At 36.3% G+C, this 21,559-nt stretch overlaps 1 protein-coding gene across 2 annotated transcripts in view; it reads left to right on the forward strand.

The window, feature by feature from the left end:
• Window positions 1–21,559, forward strand: part of rab6ba (RAB6B, member RAS oncogene family a) — an 89,510-nt gene that overhangs the window by 15,798 nt on the left and 52,153 nt on the right. The gene's annotated exons all lie outside the window — the stretch shown is intronic.

Here is a 21,559-nt window from a genome sequence, read left to right on the forward strand (position 1 = left end):
TCTCACTCCAGTGAATCCAGCAGGCCGCTGATGTTTAGTTTCTCGTTAATCTGGCTTCTATCAGCCCTCCATCAGTGAGTCAGCGGGGCCTGTCCTGTGCTCACCTCCTTTGTTTTCTCTGACACTCCAGAAAGTGTCTGATGAACTCTCTTTTCCTCATTCCGTGCACAGGGAGGTGCACACTGCTACAGGGGAGTTTACAACCGTGTACAACTTTTCATGAACCTCAGAATCGAGAGACTTGCTGATAGATTAGAAATCAGACGAGTTTGCATTGAGCATTTTTTGATTAACCTTTATTATGATTATTATAGGGGGGAAATTGCATGTTTGCTTGGTTACTCTAGATCCAATTTAAGGCCAGTAAGACTCTTTTAAAGAAATTAATACTTTTATTTGCCAAAGATTCATTAAATTGATCAAAAGTGACAGTAAAGACTTTTACATTATTATTGGCAATTTCTATATCTAAATAATAAAATGCTGAAATAATCCTGAAAAAAAAAATATATAACAGTTTTTACAAATAGCACGGCTGTTTTTAATTGTGATAATAACACAAAATATTTCTAATTTTTGAACAAATAAATGCAGCCTTGGTGAGCATATAAGAAACATCTTTCAAAGAGATAACCAACGGAAAAAAAACAACCAACCCCAAACTTTTAAGCTGTGGTATCTATAGTCTATTCGTAATAATTAATCACGATATAATGGAGATCTAATTGACATTTATGCTTAAATATTTTTTCTTGGATTTTTTTTTTTTTTTTTTTTTTTGGTTGGGGTGCACTGTTAATCACAGAACATCTCACTAAATAAACTCTAACTCTATCAACTTTATCTCTACATTCTTTCAAGATAAAAATATCTGAGCTATGCAATATTTATTAATTCATATCTCTGTTCCTTTACTGCCAAAATTTGTCTCGGTTGTGTCACATGGGTCAATGTTTTGAAATTGAGATTTATACATCACCTGCAAGCTGAAGAAATAAGCTTTCCATACATGTATGGTTTGTTATTGGACAATATTTGGCTGAGATACAACTAATTGAAGATCTGGAATCCGAGGGTGCAAAAAATAGAAACTTTGAAAAAATCGCCTTTAAAGTTGTCCATTTACATGCGTGATGGTGCTGCATTCACTCACAAAAATAAATGTATTAGATATTTACAGGAAATTTACAACACTATCTCACGACCAATTCGTACGAATTCGACGCATGATTAAAAAGTGTCTAATTCGTACTAATTCGTACGACCTCACTCGTACTAATTCGTACGATTTGTCTAAACCCACGTGATGGTTAGGTTTAGGGGCGGGGTAAGGGGTAGGTCATTCGTACGAATTCATAAGATTTGGCCAATTCGTAAAATATGTACAATTTAGCAAAATCGTATGAATTCGTACGAGTGAGGTCATATGAATTGTTACGAATTAGACACTTTTTAATCATTCGTCGAATTCGCACGACTTGGTCGTGAGATCGGGTTGGAAATTTACTAAAGTTCTTAATGGAACATGATCTTTTTTTCTTATACCCTGATGATTTTTGGCATAAAAGAAAAATCGATCATTTTGACCCATACAATGTATTGTTGGCCATTGCCACAAATACTGTATATCCGTGCAACTTGTGACTGGTTTTGTGATCCAGGGTCACATTTTTATTTTAAACATCTTAAACAAAGTTAATACTAACATGAAAAAAATAGAAACCTGATATTTGAAATAACAATATAATATTCCTCTGTGAATGTTTAATCTGTGGTTGAAGAAAAAATATCATCGTCCCATTCTGTGTTTGCATTTACAATCAGATGTGCCTCAGAAAAGTGTGTGTGTGTGTGTGTGTGTGTGTGTGTGAGAGAGAGAGAGAGAGAGAGAGAGAGAGAGAGAGAGAGAGAGAGAGAGAGAGAGAGAGAGAGAGAGAGAGAGAGAGAGAGAGAGAGAGAGAGAGAGAGAGAGAGAGAAAGCTGTGCTAAACTGCCTTGATTGCTCAGATTGGCTCTATGGGTAATAACCAACTGTGACGGTTAGCAAGGAATTAACTAGAGATGCCTGGAAAGAAAAGGGTTTTATTATTTCTTCACATGAAGCTGAATATCAAAGCAAGCATCCACATCTCCCTCACCCTTCATTTCCCTTACTTTTTATCCATGATAATGGATTCCTTGCATCCCTCCCTTAGAGTCTTATTTTTAAAGTGGGGGTTTTCTTCTCTTTTCATTTGTCTTGGTGGTGCCTTTTTCCCTTACTTAATCTGTTGGTGTTTTTCTTCTTATTAGTGAGGCTAATAGCCTGGCCTTTATACTTTCAATATACCTGATTATTGAATTGATACCCATATCAGTGTGCTGGTTATCTATAACTTTGAGAGTGCTGTTCAGCTTTTACGCCACAATGACAAATCGTGTGCTCATGCAGCAGTGGCATAGACTGATGTGCCTTTTAGTGAGCTGCTTTTTAGCAGTGAGTGACCCATAAAAAGAGAACTGCCTGCATCTTTTCTTTTTAAACTTGAAATGTATTATTTTCTAAACGAGTCTAGACAAACACGTGGGACTGAAATAGAACTTATCACATCAAAGAAGATCAATGTTTAGTGCATGTGTGGGTTTATTTTTGATTGGGAACCTATTTTCTTTGAAATCCACATGTTTTAGTGCAATATTTGAGAGGTAACTAGATGGTTCTTTGATGTTATCTGGAATTTATTAGGTTTGTGTTTGCTATGCAATGTGGTCACATGCGTTTCTTCACCTCGGAAATGTAGGTTTATTGATCGGATCATGAAACATTTTGGAGCCCTTACTTATGTTGCATTTAGTTCTATCTGGATTATAAGCTGGGTCATAAAGTAAAGTTATTTAAAACCTTAACACTTTATTTCAATAGTTCACTTTAGATATTCTACTAAGTCACTTTGCAACTGCCAGTCTTTAGAGTAGTAGACTCTCTGCTACAGTATCTGCTAACTTTGCAAGTACATGCCAACTTATTCTACTAGCCTTAACCCCTTCTACTAACTCTAACACTGGATAACCAGAGAATTAGTTGGTACACTCTAAAAAATGCTGGGTTGTTCCAACCCAAATTTGGGTAAAATATGGACAAACCCAAATGTTGGGTTAAAAATGCAATTCAAAAATGTACAGTTGAAAGTGAAAGTTGAAGTTGGGTTCAAATTTGAAATTACATTTTTAACCCAACATTTGGGTTTGTCCATATCTTACCCACATTTTGGGTTCAAACAACCCAACATTGACTACGTTTACATGCAGCCAATTTTCGGATTATGGTCGGGTTAAGGTCACTATTCGGGTTTCTGAAACATTAGTAATAAGCTTCTCCTGGAATTGCAATATCCCGATGTAAACGGCGACGCAAGGTTAGCGTCTAGACGTACGAACAACCTTATGACGCAATATGCGTCATTTCCGATTACTCTTCCTGTCTCCAAAGACAACAACAACAGCAGCACGCGGATAATGAATAGTTCGGGGCAGATAGCGATCGCCTTTGTTTGCGCTTTGATGCTGGTAACGTTACTGAGCTCGCTCCAAATGTATGCTGTACTGTGTCTCGCCTGGTCTCGCCATGTTTACTTCCAGTAGTGCACGCGGACTTTTGTGAGTAGAACATGTGCAGAACACAAATCACTAAGGGGATATGCCGATGCACGTTTACATGACCAAAAATTCGGGTTAGAAAAGGGGTACCCCAGGTATATCCTGGTTTTTAAAATCCGGGATATGAGCAATATTCTGGGTTTTGACGGTGTTTACATGGCCGTTCGCGACCGGGTTATTGCTAATATCCCGGTTTTGAACGGGTTATTGGCTGCATATAAACGTAGTCATTGTTTAGAGTGTATGTAGTTGCTAAGTTACTTATAGACCCCTTTTCAGTTGGTAAACATGGTGACGTTTTTATGTGGGCGGAGCTTAGGTGGAGGCAGAACCATCCCTCTGGCCGCTTCACTAATGCTAGTTAGCAAGTTTTTATAGCTTGTTTTTTAACAATGACTGGAGAAAATCAGATTTTATCTTAATGTGTAAGGTCACTCACTGTCCAGGGCCGCGATTGTTATTTCCAAAAGTTATTTGTAACGGACAGAACCAGATTGGCCGACCCGTAGCCGCCTACATGCTCACTCAATGCATGGACGATCTGACAGGATTAGCTAACGTTACGTTACCTCGGTTGAGTGGCCTGACTTCTACACCTACCTTATAGAGAAACCGATCGTAAAGAGAAACTGAGCGTATACAAATCTTTAGATGCCTATAACTATGTGCTGAATGGTCCTGTACAAGACTTGTGTGTATGATCCGCAGTTTTGCCGAGCCAGGGCAGAGAAGACGACAATGTAAAGAGTGTCATTACGGTGCGATTTTAATGATGTGAATATTTTCTAGAAATAAAAAATCCAGATACAGCATATTCATTTTTCATATACTTGCACCAAACAACACAATAAGATGACATTTAAAAATAATAAAAGTAATTTAAGCTCCTTATTATGTAGCCGAATCTGTGCTGGTTTGCATTGGCTGCCAGTTTTCACTTTGTTTTGCCTCCAGCTAGCGCCACGACGTAACTGTGACGTCGGCGCAAAAGGGGTCTATAGTTAGACATACTAATAGTTAGAATGTCTCAAATGGACTATCAAAATAAAGTGTAACCTCACTAAATATTATATATTTAGAGACAGGAGTTGTTCAAATTAGTGCCACATCCACAAGTGGGCTGTCTTTTTAGCCCAGACTTTGCATAACTAATTAAAATGCTACGTGGATGATTTCCATCTTAAATCTGTGCAATGGCAGAAGTTGGGAGCCTTGTCTGTCAGTACTCTGAGGGTTTATGGTTCTCAGAGCAGCAGTCATTAGACACGTACACATGATTAATGTGAGGCATGACTCTGCTGCCTGCTGATATTGATGGGCCTCTTACACCAATTACAGCTGAATAATTAGTTGATTGGCTTGCTGTTTGGGAATTCTGTTACTCATAGCACAACTAGTGCGGATCTCATGAGGCTTGAACACAAGATGGTGATCATCCTGTGCTGGGTGTGTTTTGGACCAAATAAACCAACTAAACACCAGATTGGCCTGGCTGGGTGGCCACCTGGACCAGCTTAATCAAGCTACAACCAGCAAACCACATTACCCTGGGCGAAAAAATAGCTTGAACCATCATAAGATGTTTTTTCCTGGTCAGGCTGGTCGGATTTGCTGATTTTAGAGGGATTTGGGGCTCTTATCAGGCGGTCACCAACTAAACACGGTACAATATACGTAGAAAAGTAACGTGTATTGGCAGCCTGCTTAAATACATTAAATGCGTGTTTGTACAATGTATTCAATTATGTATTGTATTCAATTATGTTTGATTAGTAATAATATAAATTAGCCAAAATATATGTAAGTCTAATGTAGTCTAAAATTACTATAATAATAATAATAATAATAGAGTGCTAGAAACAACTATTCACAAGCAAATCATTTACTTGTAGTAATGATTTGTTGACACAAACCATTTTAAAGTGGTGCCCAATATGTATATTTAATGATACCTACTCTTATTCAGAGAGAGAGAGGAAAGCTTGGAGCGTTCTGACTGACCTTCATCCACATTGTTACCCAGATAATGAGCTGTAGGTGGTGTGCCCTGGTCAGAGAGCCGTCTGGCTGCAGACGGAAATGTGTTCAGCACAGAAAGGGATGCTCCGCTAGGGGCGAGAAGGCCAACGTTACACAAGGAAGCCATTTATAGGGTCTTGGCTGCAGGACTAATTCTAACAGACGGAGCTTAGTTCAACAGCAATGAGTCACTGCATTAAGACACACTAGACAAAGACTATAGAGTTAGAAAATCAGATAACAGGCAGGGAAGAGAGCTTGGAGAGAAAGTATAAGAAACACACACAAGTTGGTGGAAGAAAAAAAACAAAACAGTAGGAGACAGAGATGCAATATTCAGCACTGCTGCACTGAATGGTACATCATTCTATGACGTACGGTCTCCAGAGATATGGAGGAGGACTAGAAACTCTCCGCAGAGCCTGGCGCAAGTTCCTTGTATAATTACCACCCTGTCTAGGATGTATTCTGTTATTTGATTCATGTCAAAAACCTGTCGTCAGTTTGAGAAGAATGAGAAAGGACATTAAAATCTGGAGTCTTATTAGAAAGAAGGACAGAAAAATGCCGCTCATATCTAAATCCTTCCTGTGTCTTGCCCTTGGAATATGCCCTTTATAATATGACACACTCAGCGGGGTTGAGCTGTGCTCAGTTTAGGTGTTCTTTTTCTCAGACTTCTTACAGATTAGTTTGCCCATGTTTATTAACTGTGTTTCAAACTCTGCTGCTGTATTAAAATAGCAAAGATCAATAATTCAACTTCAGTGGGAGTATAAATTCTCTTCTGTTCTCTCACAACTCTCAGTCTCTTTAAACACAAAGAAGGTAAACATTTGTTCGTATCTGTTTAATGAGAGTGTTGTATCTTAAGGATTTGCTTTTAGAACTGCCATTCAAGGAGGTCTATAAAACTGTAAACTCTAAAAGCTGTCAAATCTTTCTAAAATAAGAGAATTTCAATTCACCTCATGAGAGTCGCTCATTGCAGCACGCTCAAATTTAAGTTTAAGTTTATTGTCCTTTCGGAAATTCGTTTGTGTCTGTGGCACACCTTACAAAATACAACAGACATCAACAACATCCCTCTCGCAACAGCAAAGTCACTGCCATAGAAGTAAAATGACAACTGTAATATCATATCACAAGAATTTATTCATTTATTTATCCAGAGCTGTACTGGAGGGCAGTCCGTAATAATGGTACCCTACACCTTTGAGCAGATGGTAACAACCAGAGATGGGAGTATTAGTCACATATGTTCAAGTCACAAGTAAGCCTCAAGTCCCTACCATCCAGTCTCAAGCAAGTCTAAGTCACAGTACACACACAAGCAAGTCAAGTCGAGTCATGTTAAGGGTTAAGTCAAGTCGAAGTCAAGTTACAATACCAAACAGAAAAAAGTAGAGTTTAAATTGGCCTAAACCATATTTATTTTTCCCTCAGAAATGATTACCTTTTTTATACATTTATATTGTAATATTAATAATATCCATATAATTTATTATAGGATGTATTTATGATGATCAAAATTTGGAATTATTATAATAATAATAACAATTATATGAAAATTTTTTAAGATAAGTAATTTGAAGCTAAATTCACAAGTGTGATGCATTAATTATATTGGTTTTATAGTAATTGCCATGTGTTTAACTTTGCTTATAGACATGTATATATATATATATATATATATATATATATATATATATATATATATATATATATATGAAGAGTTCAGATGCAAAAGCCTCTAAATGCCATTTGAAATTTTCTTCTTTAATGATGATTTTTATCAAACTTATATATTTAAGTTCAGTAATTTCACTTAAATAACAATTAATAGGTAATTATAATTGCAATTTAAGTGAAATCACTGAACTTAAATATATAAGTTTGATAAAAATCATCATTAAAGAAGAAAATTTCAAATGGCATTTAGAGGCTTTTGCATCTGAACTCTTCATATATATATATATATATATATATATATATATATATATATATATAATTTAGATATTTAGTGGCGATTTTAATTTCATAATTAATAAAATATAATCTCTATTTTAAAATTATTATATTTAAATTAATCTCATAACATTATATGTGGTGTTGTGATTGCAGTATGGTTAGAAAAAAAATGTAAAAAAAAACATAGTTGTAAATCTATTTAAGGGGTATTGGCTCTTAATGGGAAAGTTAATGTCTGCCAGTGATATTCCATTAATATATATATATGTATATATATATATATATATATATATATATATAATTGGTTGCAGACACAACTTGTTCAACAGAGTCAACAGACCAGCACCGTTCCAATATGCTGAATGGTTTGCGTATATTGGCCCGTAGAAACAGATGTTATGGTTATAGCTACGTTACAGTCTATGGGCGAACTCCTAAGGCTAATCAGCAAGATCTTGACCCTAAGATTTGTACAGCATGGGATTTGATTTGGGGGACTAATTTCTATGTATTGTAATAGAAAATCCTCATTTTAGTTGTTAAGTTTAGTTTTACTGTCAGAACTTGGGTTTCATCATTTACAGTTGTAAGGGAAATTATTCAACACCCATTGCTATTTCAGGTTTACTGGCAAAATTTACAGACGTTCAGCCGCCTGCATTAAACAAATCAAACAAAAATAATTGAAATAGCTCAACAAAATTAAAATTAAACTTAAAATGCCACTTTTAATTACTTCTGTAGTCTCAAAGTTATTTTACCCCTTCATGGCAAGCATCTTAGAACACCCTTTTGCTGTTATGACCTGCTACAAACAAGATGTATAACCAGCGTCTCAACCGCCTTCTTCAATTCCACCAGAGATTTTCCATGGGTTCAAGTCAAGTGACTGCGATGGCCACTGTAGAATGTTCCTGGACTTCTTCTGCAACCGAGCCTTGGTGGAATTTGAGGTATGCGGGATCATCATCCTTTTGGAAGGTCCAATGTCGCCGAAGCTTCAGCTTCCTCACATGGCGTTTTCTTCTAGGATTTCCTGATACTTTAATGAGTCCATATTGCCTTCCAAACACTGCAGGTTTCCAGTGCCAGATGCAAAGCAGCCCCCGAGCATCACTGAGCACCACCCTGCTTAACTGTGTAGACAGAGTGTTCTTTTCAGCAGATGCTTCATTCTTCTTCCTCCAGACATACCGCTGATCCATAGGGCCAAAAAGTTCAAATTGTTTTTGCATCACTCCACAGAACAGAATCCCCAAACGTCTGTGGCTTATTTATATGTTTTTGAACAAATTAGAGCTGACTTTTCTTGTGCTTTTGGGTCAGTAGTGGTGTACGACTTGGAGTTCCGGCATGGAAACCGCATGTGTTTAGTATCCGCCTTACTGTACAAGCTGAAACCTCAGTGCCTGTTGCCACTAAGTCTTGCTGCATGTCTTTTGCAGTTATTCGAGTGTTTTTCTGAACCTGTCTTCTCATAAATCTGGTTGCAGCCATTGATAGCTTCCATTTTCTGCCCCATCCAGATGGTGTAACCACTGTTCCTTTGAATTGGCAAACTATGCTTCCAACGGTGTCTTTAGGAACATTTCATGCCTTCACTTTCTTTTTGTATCCTGTTCCTTGTTTCTGAATGGCAATGATATCTTCTTTTAACTATTCTTTTGACTTAGCTACATTTCTAACATGCAGTCAAATGTGACACTTAACAAACCTAGCCAGTTCAGATATTTCATGTGTTCTAGCCCAAGCATTCCTGGTGCAGCTAATGAAGCCCTTAATTATTTGCATCAGGTGGGCTTGACACAACACTTGTTTTTTCAGATTTGTGCTGTTGTGAGAGATTCTATTCAGGGGGTTGGATAATTTTGAAGTCATTAAAAGTGCCATTTTCAATTGCCTTTTTGGGGAAACCACTTGAAACATTTGTTGTTTTGGGCTATTTCAATTACTTTTGTTTGATTTGTTTATTTCAAACATCTGAAAGTCAGTATATTTTTGCCAATAAAGCTGATTTGCTATAGGGGTTGAACTGTACACTTGTACAACAATGAAAGTTCTGTTCCAAACAATGAGACACTGACGTGTGCTGGTTGTTGTTCTTGATGCATGTTGTTGCCTCTTTGCTTCATCAGAGTGCCACTGGTGTCAGCAGGAAAGTTTCATGCTCACCTGATCCTATTGGACATGCTTCAAGGGTTAGACGTTTTTGAGTCTTTCAGTTTCCTGTCAGGCAGTCGCTGTGGTTGAAGAGAATCTAATTTAAACATTGAAACATTAAACCAGCCTCTCCTGGCTGACTGGCTTCAAATGGCAGACATATGACTCCCATTTTATCTCTCAAGGCAATCACAACCCCCTCTGGAGTCATATATTTTAAATCCATTGTCACTACTTTGGTGTGTGTTTGTTGGTGTGCGGCACATTGACCTTATACCATGAAGCAAAACGCTTCATTACACTCTGCTAGTAGAGAGTGAATGGTTCAGTTGAGATTCATTTGCAGTAGAGTGAAGGGTCCTGATCTCTTTTTTTTAGCAAGAGGAAAAAAATACAGTGTTTTGCCATTATAGAGGTCAATCAATGCCTGATGTCTATTGCTGACTGTACTGTACAATGTTTACCCATAATTTGAATTGCATTGTACTAAAGATTTTGGAGATGTACAAATAACAGAAGAGAATTTAGCATTATGAAAAATATATATACAAATTTGGACACACCCTATGCAGGCATGTTGCTCTCCCACTCAGGGGTGAGTTTCCCAAAGCCAACTATGGAGTTCAATGGAAATTGCGATCATATTGGCCAACAATGCTTTTGAAAAAACACACCCCTTGTAGGCTTGGTCAAAATTTAGAATTCTGCTTCGATTAAACTCACTAGTAATTGAGCAGCATGTCATTTTAGTCTAGTTTAGGACTCTTTACAAGATTAACCGGCAAAATTTCCTTGGTCAACCAGTATCCGTCCATTAATCCATGTTCAATGTACATACTGTAGGAATGCTAAAGCCTCTCCTAGTGAATTGAACCATTGACAGAGAAACACACTTGGATGGATGGCTTGTCCAATAAAGGGCTCACACACACAAGAATAACACTTGCACTCAGAGGAGAAGGGAGGCTAGTCCTCAGCAAGGACTAGCCATCTATAACAAACTCAAATAGCAAGACTGTAAAACTTGTTAAACAATGTCTTGTTTTGGCATTAGGATTTTAGCTCTACATATTTTAGCTCTAAAATTCTGAGTTTAGGTTTAGAGAATCCTGCAACAATTACAATCCAGATACTGTCAAAGTACAAATTTTATGAATTTACAGGAGGGTTGGTTCTAAAAAGGTGTGTTTTCAGGCCTCATTTGAGTTCTGAGAGGACCATTAAGGGGCATGGATGAACACACCGCTTACTCATTCCATTCATTCCTTTAGCAGAAAGAGGATTACATATAGTAGTCTTCCAAATCCTGCTCAACGATAGCCTCACAGTACATCAAAAGAATATGAAAATCTGGGATTATTTCTGGGACAAAGGGAATGAGGTGATGGGACTAAAGTCCAGAAAGCAAGTAGTGGGTGGACATTTATTATTAGTAAGGAAAGAAACATAGCAATACATAACCTGTTTACATGCCAAGTGTATAATTTCTGTGCCACAAGCATCACCATCATTGATAGCTAGTGTTGACTATGATAGACTGGTTGGGAATTAACCAACCAATACAGTTGCCTCTATTTTAACATAAAAACATTGTTTTTTTGTAAGGAGCTGACAATGGATGCTTATAAAAAAATTCTAATAAAAATCCAGCCCGTTCTCATCCCAAGACGCCATATAACTGACGCTTTTGACCATACGTCAACATCCGACGTTTTAGGGTACACTTTAACGTGAGTTAGATGACGTTATCTAATCCTAACCCTACCCCAGACCTAAACCTACCCGCGTCATCTAACTGACGCTAAAGGATCGTCCCTAGGATCGTCATCTAACTGACGTTAAAGGGTACCCTAAAACGTTGGATGTTGACGTATGGTCAAAGGCGTCAGTTAGATGACATCTTTGGATGAGAATGTGTTGAAAAATCATATATTTTTGTATTCTAGAAGAATAGGAAACCGCTCATTGTCTGTCTCTTTATTCTTGCCTGACTCGATGGTAAAGATAATTTCAGAAGAACTGAGAATACTGTGAGCTTCCTGATTGCTGAATTAATTATGCAAACATGACTTGCTTTTAAATGCAAACTGCACTGCCGAATCCCAATGTCATGCCTTTTCTCTTCTTCATCTGAGCCTATTGAATGTCTGAAAACACATTTTTTCTGCGGAGGATATTGAGTCTTCTCACTGGCAAGCCAATGAAGGTGAAAAGGTACACAACAGGTTTCTCAGTTTCTGTGTGGCATAAAATCAACCCTCTGAAACTAGACTTTTGAAATTATATATATATATATATATATATATAGTAAACATGTATATAAATGTGTATAATTCTGACAACCATTTTAAAGAAATATTGGCCCTGAAAGTTTGAGTTATAATAGTTTACAATAGCACTATTATATAAAGTGGACTAGTAAGTGGACTAGTTCTGCGTTATGGCGTTTAATGTCCCCAACAAACTTTGTGATCCCATTTAGTCACTTGTTATTAAGGTTTCTAAAAGCCCCAAGGGGATATCACTGATGTATTTTGTGTTGTAGAATAAAACATGAAAATATCTTGAACTTGTGTGAACAACAGACCTTATTTCAGGCATTTAACCAAAAAACCCATTCAAAACTATTGACTTGAAGATAATGGAACCAGAAGAGCTATTGAATATTGCTGTTATTGAATGTTGTATTAAAGCAATCACACAATTGTACTTTGATCAAATGGCACATGCTGTCAATGCATTGCATTGTAGTTGTAACATTCACATTATATTTAATTAACTATTGTTGGCATCTTTTGAATAAGAAACTTGCTAAATATGTTGCTATTTAATCAGCAGCCGACTAGCATATAGCAAAAAAATGGCTTTGCAAGTTAGAGAAACTTGTCAACTTCTCAAGCCAATGCCAGACAGAACAAACATCAATATCTACTATCTTTACTGACATCCCACTTTCACCCCCTCAGCTCCATCACTCTTTTCTTTCTCAGCTCTCCTGTTCTCTGTCTCTAATGAATTTTTGATGCTGTATGTTTCTTTCCGGTGGGTTGGGCTCACGTCCCAGTGTCGAGGAGGAGGCAGGGCCAAGATGGCCACACGGCTGTCGTTTATTTTTGTCCTTCTTTTCGCAAGTAGGAAACAGTCCTAGGGCGTGGTGCAGGACTCTGATTGGCTCTCAGTCTCAGTGGGATTGCATGATGGCAATGTCCCAGAGGGTGAGGCAGGAGGCATTTCTCTTTGGCACACTGTATAGTGAGGGATCAATGCTGAGAGATATCATTGTTTTGCAGATGGTAAGCACCAGCTTTAGAGAAATTTGTGCATCTCTGTATTCTGGACTGGCCAAATCAGCTTTAGATGCCTTTTCATCATAAACCTGCTTTCAGAGTCATTACGGCTCTGTTCATTTTTTGACCAATGATTAGAGAATCATGTGAAAAGCATATGATCATTAGAAATATGTGAAACTTGCATTAAAAATGTGAAAAACGCATCTTGAAATCACCTGTTCCATTCCTCCACACCTAGTTGCCGTTGAATGCAAGAACACACCCTGTGTGAGCAACCTTTTACATGCACAGCAACAGCCTTGCTACACTAAAAGCATATTTTCATCTTTTCAAAAGTGATGGAAGGTAAAGCTGGAAAACTCTGACCTCTTTGTAGGTCATGCTTCAAAACAGATGTTCATAATTGATAAGAACAATATCCAATTCAGTATGATGCAAAGTCACAATAAGAAAAATAGGAAAAGTTGGACTTTTTTTGACAGAAGCATTCACGAATAAAATAAATTAAACCCACCCTCTTGGGTGCCCTTATGCGCAGATTCTTTTTAATTAGCTTCTCCAATTACCTTTACCATTAATCCATCTGTTGGCTAAGGAATAGCTACAGAAAAGCTACCCTAATGTAGCCTAAAAGAAAACTTAATGGGTTTTTCTCCAGCAGCCCATAGTAAAAAAAAAATTGTATTGTGATGGATTTGACTCAGATCAGATCCCCATGACTGTCAAACCTCTTTACATTTCAGATTTATTATGACAGGGCAAGGTTAGTTGTGGTTGTAAAATGTCACGTGGTGTGACTCCCCCAAAACATAATGAAATGTATAGGCCTACAAGAATATTAATTACTAACAAGTGACTATTAATTTTTATTAATATCATGAATTATTCATGCATAAATTTGATAATGATAATTAAAATCATAAAAAAATATTTTAATGTTACCTTACATAATAATTAAAATTAAGATGTGTATAGTGCACTCACAAATATGCAATTTAAGAATTATGTTAATACTTTTACTTGATATTTATTGGAGTTATTACATTAAAAAAAAGTTAAATAATTTTTCAAAACAATATAACTAGTACGTATATATATATATTATTTTATAATAAAGTCATTTTCTTTATTTTCGACACTTATTTTTCATTATTTCATCATTACAGTAATTTAAAAGCTTATAAAGCAAAAAAAAAATGTATGTAGTGTATATCAGTGATCTCCCTCTGTGGCTGCTTGTCCAGAAGGTGTAAGTTTGACCTTTAGCATGTGGTTTCTGTTCTTTCCATCTCCTCGTTCGAGCCGCAGTGAGCAAACCTTTAATCTGGCAGTCTAGCGATGTGTGGTCTCTGCAGGTTAAGATGCCGAGTAACAGCTTTTTAGGGGCAGCAGATGTTCCTGTACTGGTTTTAATTGGGCCTCATGATGGCAACCCTCACCACAATGCCTTTGAACGGACAGATAGGGGGCACCACTGATTAAAGGAGAAACCCGTTAATTGCTCGATTGTGTTACTTGAAGCACAGCACTTATGCGTATGAAGCTATCTATGACATCACTGTATAATTGATAGCTAGTGACCTCCCAGGGAGTGTTTGGCTCAGTGCATTCAGCAGAAGCTTCTCATGGTGGCCGTTAAATTACTTTTTTGTTGTTATAGCATATAAGGACATTCTGCTAACCTGAATTTGAAAACGTACCCGCAAATAGAGCTTTTGCATTACAAAAAAGTGGTACCTCTAGAGAGGTTTTAGATCAAGGCAATTACTGCACCTCGTATTGTTGTTAAAGCTGGCTTGTAACATAAGCAAATTAGAAGTCTATCCACTGGTCTTTATGGCTGACGTTTAACAGCAGGGGATTAGAAGAGTGTGCCATTATGCTGTACTGTGAATACCAACAAATCACAATAAACAAAGCCTGGCCTCATCGTGGCAACACCCAAGCCTAATTAATAGATTTCGAAGGGAGATACATTTGCATATGCAAATTTCATGACCATGTTAGGAAGCATTGGATGCGAGCAGCTTTGATGTTGATGTATCGATGGCTCTTTACAACGAAGGTTTTGTACATAGCAGGGCTAGATCAGCCAGTGACTGGGGCTCTACTCAAGTCTCATGTAGGGCTGGTATCCAGGGAGAAGTGTTCAAAGGGCCGCTCTTTGTTCTCAGTGTCTGAGGGAGACCAGCGTACCTCGCTACATTAATTAGAGTTTAATGGCAATCGATAGGTCTCAGGCCCTGAAGAAAAAAATATTGATTTGTTCAAATGTCAAGATGAAACAGTTTTGCACAAAAGGTGGGTGGAAGCTGGGCTGAATATGGATCACGGGGTGCTAAGGTTAGATGTTTTTAGAGGACATTGATTTCCACAATCTGGAGGCCTTCATTCGCCATGTAAAAACACATATGTGCTAGGAGAAAACAAACTGAATGTAATTTATATGTACACTCTCACAACACAAACCAATTAGTCTGTTCAGTAGAAGTTATCTCTGTGTGCAAATATTTAAATGAATACAGAAGCTGTATTCATGGCAGCTGAACTTAGCCCTGCGTTACTACATTTGAGGATGGGAAGTTCGGTCTGGACTTGATGCCTTGTGAAGTAAGGATGTCTGGACCAAAGCTGTCTAGAATCTGAGTATGATGATGTCAGGCTAATTTTGAGGTAGAAAATGTACTTTTTTTGTGTTTAGACGAATGCATATTAAAGTCCCCGTGAACCGGAAGTTGCAAGCGATTTTTCTCCAGTGTTGTGACGTATTTCCGAGAGAAACGGAATACTAAATGAGGCAAAATAGTGGGCGTGGCTTTTTTCCAACTAGCACCTGATTGGATCTAGAAAAATGGGGACTTTAAATGGGGACTTTAAATGACAAACTGATGTGATCTGAATAAGCAGAATCTTATGTTTATCGTGTTTATATTACATTTAGCTACCTACAGTAAAAGTTTAAAAGGGATATAGTTTTAGTCTAATATTGAAATTGGTTCTAAGAATTGCGAAATTTCAATGGTATTTAACATTTTTTTATGGTTAAACCCTTATTTTAGAATACTGAAAATTCTTTCATAAGTTAGTTAGCCTCATGTCATTCCAAACCTATAGGAAGTTTGTTTGTTTTTTTTTTTTTTTTTTTTTTGTGTGTGGCTAAAACGGTAGACCAAATGTGTATTTTCACCACTGGTGATGTTATGATTTAAAAAATTAGCATGAAATGCTATTTTACCTAGGTGTTCTGTGATATGAAGCCTATTACATCTTTTGTTGTGCTGAAGTAGCCTAATAAAATTAAACTTTTTTCACTTTAAAGGGATACTCCACTTTTTTTGGAAATAGGCTCATTTTACAACTCCCCCAGAGTTAAACTGTTGAGTTTTACCTTTTTGAATCCATTCAGCCAATTTCCGGTTCTGGCGGTACCACTTTTAGCATAGCTTAGCATACATGATCATTGATATGCACAAGACCATTAGCATTTCTCCCAAAAAATTACCAAAGTGCTTCGATATTTTTCCTATTTAAAACTTGACTCTTCTATAGTTACATCGTGCACTAAGACAGACAAATAATGTAAAGTTTTATTGTACGACATGGTACGACAGTGAAGTTTCCTGATTATTACGCAGGAATGAGAGTATAGTTCCTAGTCCTATCAACCCATATCCGTCTGTCTTAGTGCACGATGAATAAATGAGCGTATTCCCCAATAAAGTAAAATGAGCGTATTCCCCAAAAAAGTGGAGTATCCCTTTAAAGTTTCAGTGGAAAAAAACAAAATGTTTAAGCATACATTTTGGATCCACTTTCCACATCAGACTTTTTCAAACAGACTTTTTGAACACCAATGCTGACAGCACAACTGACAGCATATAAGAAAGCATCAGCCTAGAAAGCAGGCTCCAGTCATGTGTCAGCATGAGAGAGTTAATGACAGTGTCACAGAAGATCATCGTTCCTTATCAATTAATGAGCACCCAAGTAAAAGTGCAGAAAGTCCACTACGTGCACACTAAAACAGGTAAACGTGTCAGCTTTGTGGATGCTAACAATATCATTAACAATTCTTGTTTTTATCAATACTGATATGATTCTAAAATGTTAGGATCTTTTAGTGTATGCTGTTTTCTGTTGATGCACGAACATCACAGTATTTATAGCGCAACTGCCAACAAGCTTTGTGCTTTGTTACTTTTAACATGTTTGTTACTTTTGATAAACATCATTCAAATTCATTTTATTGACAATGTATCACAAGAAAAACAATAAATGTGTTTTTTTGCATAGACACTTTTTTTAAAAAAAATATCTAGGTTATTTTTTTGTTCAGCATAAGGAAAAAGCCATACATGTTTAAAGCAACGTGGAGATGAGTACATAAAGATGAGTACATGCTGAAAAAATGAATGCTTTAATGGCAGGTACCACAACTAAGCATTGAATGAATATTATTTATTGGGCAATAACAGTGGAAATAACACTCCAATTCTTTTTTTTTTTTTTTTTTTTTTTTAGCCAAGACTAAGAAATGCTTATATACTGAAATTGACAAACAACCCTGAGAAATCTTTTTAATTCCAATCTTATTACAGAAATATACTGATAAAACATGGACGCAACTGACAGCAGAGTCTTCTGGTACAGAGATTCTTTGATATCTCTTTAATACATACTCAAGGCACTGCCTGATAAATGTTAGCAGACACACCATAAACTTCAAGAACTGAATTTTAAACGGCTTTATTTCATCACTACTAAATATTCATGACTCATGTATGCTGATAAAGTCCTCAGTACTTAATGTTGTCAAACCAAGTTTTGGGTCATAAACACTCTGAACTATGTGAAATGCCAAAGACAATCTGTCAGCAATTTCATTAATGAAAGCATATCATTTCAGCTAATGAACTTCATTTTAGGCAAAATTTTGTATCTTATCATGCAGCAGGAATAATTTAACTGTAATTAGTGCTTCTGATAATTAGCGTACACTATTCAGCAGCATTAAAATACAGGGCTCATGTAGGGCTCTGTGAAATCTTTTAATTTATTTGAAAAACATAACAGGTTTACTGAATAATTGAAAGAAAAAAAATGTTATTCCACACAAATAATATTTTAATAAATTATTATTATTATTATTATTATTATATTACTACTTTGAGGAGTATACATTTTGCTATACAATGGTAATATAACCAAACCAAACTTTTATTTTGGAGAGCTGTAGTGAGCTGTCAGAGACATACTGAGCATTCAGACTTCATATTTATTTTAGCAGTTAAATCACAGACACTTGTCCATATCACAATTTGTATTTGAGTAATTTTACCATCCTACTTTTGATATATTAGCCCAAATTCTGTGGCATTCTTCATAATCCAGTGAACTTTATTTTAATGACTGATTTCCATGATTCCGTCCTTCAGTTTTCTGTCCATCATCATATGGCCCTAATCATTGCTCAAACTATCACACTTTAGGACATGTAATGAAATCCATCTTCTGTACATAAACAGACAAGGGACGCAAGAAGGATGTACAGTGGAAAGCAAACAAACAACAAAAATGTTACTGATATATCTATAGTGACACCTGCACGGCTCCCCTAATGCAACCGACAGCGTCAGCTATTCACTATCTGTTTTTCATTCGATTCCCAGGGAATCTCATGTTTTACTACAAAGGTTCTGATTCATCACACTCACCACAGACTGAGGTGCATAAAAACACATGGAGAACGATTTGAGGGCCATTAGCTAGATTCTGTAGTTAAAGGCATAAATATGAGGCCTGATAAAGTGTCAAATGAACATCTTTTCCAACCTGCGAATTATGTACTCACAAAGAATGTTCCTTAAACATAATCTGAGCCAGCATGGACCATAAGTGTTTCCCTTGCAAGTAGTCTCAAGCTGTTTTATTGAAACACTGATTGACCATGAGCCATGATTAATTTGGGAAGTTGTACTGTATCTTTCAACATTCCTTCTAAAGTTGATTCATGTTTAGTTTGCTGTAAAAATAAAGGTGATCGGTTCTTGAACTAGTGATCTGTCACGTCACATTAAAGAGCCACAAAACTATGCATTCCAGACCTGGGTTAAAGTTTTAGAAGACAAATGTTGCACAAAATTTTCTTTAGTAGATTCAGTAGAATTTTTTATTTTTATTTATTTTTTTGTCATTTGAATTGCACACATCACTTATATCAGCAAGTCAAAAGTGTCAAGTGTTTATTTTAGACAAGTGTTTGTTGCAGTTGCCATAACGGAGTACATTTTATTACACAATTATTTTATGATGTGTTATTTGTAATGTTTTATCATTTAATATTTTCATTGATTTCATGCTTCTATATTTAATATTTAAAACAATAATTTTTATATTATTAATTTTAATTAATTTTTCTTTATTTATTATTCTAATATGCTGATTTAGTGTTCAAGAAACATTTATTATGATCATCAATGTTGAAAACAGTCATGCTGCTTCTTATTTTTGTGGAAACTAATATATATTTTTTTCATGATATTTGATGAATAGAAAGTTTAAAAGAACAGCACTGGTTTGAAATACAAAAGCTCTTCATCACTTTTGACCAATTTAATTCTAAAAAAATATATTTTCCACGAAAAAAAACTATTTCATGAAAATCATACTGTTCCTGAACTTTTAAACGGTAGTGTAATTTCTGTGTAAATGTACAGTATGTACTGTATGAGGCAGTCTGCGTAATGTACCTTTAGTGGTACAGGTACATGTGGGGTTTCATTTAAGGCAAAATTCAATTTCTTATCTATTCTATCTGTCACTTCTCCCATTAATCTGCCAGCATATCCTTACATTTTTCAACATACTTTACTCTTCCTTCCCGTTTCCTTATCCTGTATCCATTATCTGATTTTGTCTCTAATGGGCGCTCTTAGTGGAGTCAAAGCACCAAATCCAATCTATCACAGCAAAGGCTAAGCACTAAGCCCTGTGTCCAGCTATTGCTTTGGTGTCTGGCATAAGTTATTAACTAAAAATCTTGGATGCCCTCTGCTCCACTAAATGACATGATATTAAATATTTATCAGGACTAAAATTAGATGCCCACCACTCTTATCTATTAGTAACAGAGCTTGAGCTGTTCGTTTTGGTAAGAGAAAGATTGTAGAATGGAAAATATTATATGCTGTAGTGTAAACTGATGTCTGTACTCTACTGTTCAAAAGTTTGGGGTCAGCAAGATTTTTATTTATTTTTTGAAAGATATTAATATCCTTTTTCACAAACAGTTCATTAAATTGATCAAAAGTGACAGTAAAGACTTGCTACAAAAATATCTATTTCAAATAAATACAGTTCTTTTGAACTTTCTATTCATCCAAAAAATATCCTAGACAATTTAGCTCATATTGAATATGAAACCGCACAAAAACAGTAAGAAATGTTTTTTGAGCACCAAATCAGGATATCAGAATGATTTCTGAGGATCATATGACACTAAATACTAAACATAAGACTGGAAAAAATCCATACCGACCCCAAACTGTTGTATTGAGAATCCTAGAGAAAAAATGAATGTCCTATATTTCAAATCACATTCGCTGCTTCAACAAAGCAAATCTAAGTGGATGTTTTATTCCCACTGGTCTCACTGCAGTAGGAGCTGATGGTTTATGTATGTGACGTTGTGCTTTAGCGGCTGCCTCTCAGCGTCGGCTGTAGTTTCTATAGCTGGTGTTGTCAATAGATCAGTGTCGGCTATTGCTGGCTATCTTCCATCCAATTGTTATGTGGACTCAATAATCATGGTTTGTTAAATGGGGAGGGAAAGAGGCATAGCCCAAACCATAATTCAATATTTACAAAGCGTTAGATAAAGCCTTATGAGCCCCATTAATTTAGATCCTCCTCTCTTTTAAACGGAGACAGATCAGTGTCTTAGGGAAAATTAGCATTTAAATGACTTGTGACCTGCAGCCTCTACAGTACTTGCTGCAAAGACTTCTCAGCCATGAGAAATCCTACTCTCTCCTTTATTTGATCTGTAGCTCAGAGTTATTTTCTGTGTGTGGATGTGTGGGTGTGTGGGTGTGGGTAAATTCATCCATTTATCTACACAGGTATATTTTCTTGTGTTTTTTCCTCTTGCTTCTCAGGGGAATCTCAGGTCAGCAGGGCAGATGAAGTTGTGCTGATGTTTTTATTGCAGTCTGAGTTTAGGTTCTGTGATGCTGTTACTTGGATATTTTAAACTGTTTTCAACCCCAGATTTAATAAACCTACCCCGATAGAAGTGAAAATCTAAATAATCTACCTTTTTAATAAATGTTTTATTGCTTGGGGCTTCAAAAAAGAATGAGGATATTAGATTCATGAAATGTAGATGTGAAAATAAAACACCGTTATGTGCTGCCCTGGAAAATGTAGCAATTTCAATGTCTCATATGACAGCTGATGACAAATCGAGTCTATTCTTGCACTAA

The sequence above is a fragment of the Pimephales promelas genome, chromosome 8, assembly GCF_988280905.1.
Source record: "Pimephales promelas chromosome 8, fPimPro1.hap1.1, whole genome shotgun sequence".
Taxonomy (NCBI): Eukaryota; Metazoa; Chordata; class Actinopteri; order Cypriniformes; family Leuciscidae; genus Pimephales; species Pimephales promelas.